Consider the following 3777-nt stretch of genomic DNA (forward strand, 5'->3'; position numbering starts at 1 on the left):
AAGGGGGGTGTGAAATAATTTTAAAGGGGATAGACTGGATTCTGTGGGCATAGGGTCCTTGTGTGCTGAGTTTATACACACCTATAAGGTAAAGGAAAAATTTATTTTTACATTGGGTGCTTTTAAAAAATAAAGGATCACAGAGATGGAAGCCTTCATTTTTCTTGAAGCTACTGTTTCAGGAAGTTTCATTTCACATCCACCAGACCATTGTTGGACTCTGGTGACACTGGTTTCAGTGGACATATTTTATACTAGTGAGTAGGTCCTTGTGCAAATCTGCCCTTCCCTTTGAAGTCACTGGGTGTCCTGTTGGAAGAAAGGATCTGCTGATGCTGCGATTCAAGTGGTTCTGCAAGATACACAGCAGAAGCAGAAACCATACGATGAGGGTGTCATCTTCACAGTGCTCTGCATGTAGAGTGTCCAGCCTTGTTCCGAAAGACTGGGTCTGCCGGTCTCGGTGAGACTGCTCAGTCAAGGAGTGGACAGCCTTCACTATTTAGAAATTAAGCATCCTTGTTACATGGGGAAATAATTGGGAATGGGCCCTGCCCTTCCAAGAGCTGGTTAGGATTCTTCCTTTTTTTCTCCCAGTTTCAGGAAAAGTGTGGCATTTCTTTATATGGGAATTTTAATGATCTGAGCACTGCCAGGGAGTACAGCTTCCAGTCCTTCCTCTCCCTGCAAAATCGACCTCTTCCAGGAGACAGCTCTGATCACAAAGATAAGGCTGTTTTGTGAGAAACCATCCCCTGCCCCCTGGGGTCTCCTTTGTGAAGTGTGCTGAAATGGAGAGCAGAAGGACAGATCCTTTGGTCCAAAGTGATAGTGAGAAATAAAGGAAGTCATGACCTGAGTTCCCCTAATTATGGCTCTGAACACAGACATCCAAGGCCTGGGGTCTGGTCTTTGCCCCCATGCTTTTTTTTTTCCTTGATGTGAAACAATCCCATAAGTGTGATAGCTGTTCTGTGGGTATCCTAGCAATGATACGTGCAGCCTGGAGATTGCTGGTTTGCATCAGAGCTCTCCTTATTTTGTGGTTAAATGTCCCACATATCATTAATCTTTGCATCCTCTCTTAGGTCTCAGAAATTCCTGGCTTCTTGACCAAAAAGTCAAGCTAATATTTAAGGTTTCTGATAGATTGTTTACTAATATAATTTAAAAGTGCCTAGTGGATAACATAGTGTAGCATTTTTTTTTGCTTTTAAGATAGTCTTTTTTACACATTGATAGCAAATATCACATTTGAAAAGTTGTAGCAAGCCTTAAGCTGGGAAAAGTCAGCCCCGGTTGTGACCTCAGCCCAGCCACAGTAGAATTTAGTCACTTGTCTTCTTTAAAAAAAATGTGCCCGTTTCCCAAGGAAAAAAAAAAATCCATCAATAGTCTGTTTATTTCTACATCTGCTGGAACCCTTTTCTGTTAGATGACATGTGAGTGATGATTAATTAGTTGCTTTTGTTTCAGCTTTAAGGTTTGCGCAAGCAACAGTGGGAAGAGGAGGCTTGTGAGCTGGTCTTCTGCCAGGCGTTGTCATTCACGTGGTTGACAACTCCATCTCTCTAGAAGGCCATATAATAAAGTATTTCAAAATAAAAAGCCAGTTAAGAGGACATTCATCACTTTGAGAACATGTTCAAAGTGAGTGTCAGGCATGTAATTCAAGAGTGCTTCAAAGTAGGGCTCCTGAGAGAAGAATTAACAGGAGAGAAGCACAGACAGTGCTTCCTGCATCCTTTCCTACCTGACTTTTCCTGTCAGGAAAGACATGGCTTTTTGTATCGGGCTCAGAGATGCTAGGTTCAGCATTACCAGCCATGCCTGAGCACCACTGCTTGTTAGCATTGGCGTGGGTTCAGGCAGCTGGTGGTGCCCTTGCTTCTGCACTACCTTTCCTCAGACAGAAAGGAACAGCGCTGATCTCACTCATGGTATTTTCACACTTGAAATGGCTCCATTAATATGACATCAGTGTGAGGTAAGCACTGGCTCTGGAGCGTGCTTGCCAGCTGGTGTCCCACACTCCCATGGTAAGAAAAGGCAGCAGATGCAGTAATGTGGCTCTGTGGCGTGTGCTGTTAATTCGACAGCAGCAGGTGCTCATCCCTGCATCACTTGCACACTTCTGCTTTAGAGTCTGATCTCATTCTTGATGGTCTCCTCACTCTCTTGCTCCTACCACTACAGCCACCATTCAAAGGTGAAGTTTTGGGATCGTGGTACAAACTGGTGGTGTTTTGCTCTGGCCACAAGACCCCACTCTGTAGCCCAGGATTTAGCCACAGTCATACGAGTGTTAGGAGGGGTACTGGGGTCCTTCAGCAAACTGAGTACTTTCTTGCTTTTTGAATAAGAAAGCAGGGTGAAACTAGCACATGTTAAATTGCTCTTAATGCTGGTTGAGGATGATTTTATCAGTTCTTGTTTCAGTCTTTCAATTAGTCTTGCCATTTTTCTCCATGACATTGCTTTGGACCAATGTGAAGACATTATCTCTTACCTTGCTGTTTCTGTGTAACATGCATGCAGTTCTGGGTCTCAATCTGGGTAGAGCCTTCCACTGTTCTGTGACAACTGTATATTTTGGTCTCATCATAATCTTATCTAACATCTCCATTGATGCATAGGAGCCAGTGGGAGTTTTAAACCCAATTTCTCTTGATCATATTAGGAATAGAAATGTATCTTAGACCCGTTTGTGCTTTAAGTGGAATGCTGTTTTCTCAAATTCTTGTGACTTAGGGTCAAGGCACGCTGCATGTCAGTGTTGCTGGGCAGAAGACTTCAACGACTGCTGTACGCTATCCCCAAACCAAAAATATCTGACAACTGCAGCCAAGAGGATCAAGGTGCTATCAGTGAAACTACTGTTTTCACCTTTAGATATCTGGTAAATAAAAATTGCTCTCCAATTTCTCAAAGAGGGAAGTGTTAGAAACTATTAGCTAAAAGCTTTCTGCCTGACAGCATTAATTTCCTTTTCATTTCATTAAAGGGACATTTTTGGAGAGACTTGTAAATTACAGCATGTTCCTAACAGAATAATAGCTTCAGGAAAAACATGTAATAGCTCTCCTTAATCAAAATAAGGGCAAGTTGTTGTTTATCCAGCTGAAGAGCTGGGGATCACTAAAGCTTGATTTCAGTTTTTCACATTAAACAATTGTACATTTTTTTAACTATGTTTTAAGAGAAAAATGGGTATATTTCATTGAAGTACAGGCCTATTCGGTTATTTATTTGCTCTGAACATGTTTAGGCTTCTGTTTCCTTTTTTATTCCTATTGTGGTCTCCCTGTCCATGTTTTTCCTTGACTGTGACACATCAGCTAAAAAGAAGCAACCTTGAACTGTAGGATAAAACAGAATTCTGCCCCTGTGGGATAATATAGCAGATATTCTCATTGTTTAGATAAAAGCTGGTGATAAAACCTCCTGCCAGAGCTGAATGATTCTTGTCTTAGTCACATAATAGATCAGATGGGAGTTTCTGCTGGCGCTTGTGCTGTGATGCTCAGGATCAGCTCACACTAACTCTACACATGTAAATAATTAACACAAGGTGGAAGGAGATCCAGAATTACACCACTGATTCTAGTGGGGCTTTTCAGAGAAGGGTGGATGCAAGCTAGCTGGTGATAGCTAGGGCTGTGATCTTCAAAGACATTTAGATACCAAGTCTAGATTTCCATGGGTATTTAGAAAACAAAGCTCATTTCAAATTAATGTGCCAAAATTTTGTTGGGTTATTGTTGGGGGGGGGGGGGG

The sequence above is a fragment of the Athene cunicularia genome (assembly GCF_003259725.1).
Source record: "Athene cunicularia isolate RWA chromosome 4 unlocalized genomic scaffold, athCun1 chr4_part2, whole genome shotgun sequence".
Lineage (NCBI taxonomy): Eukaryota > Metazoa > Chordata > Aves > Strigiformes > Strigidae > Athene > Athene cunicularia.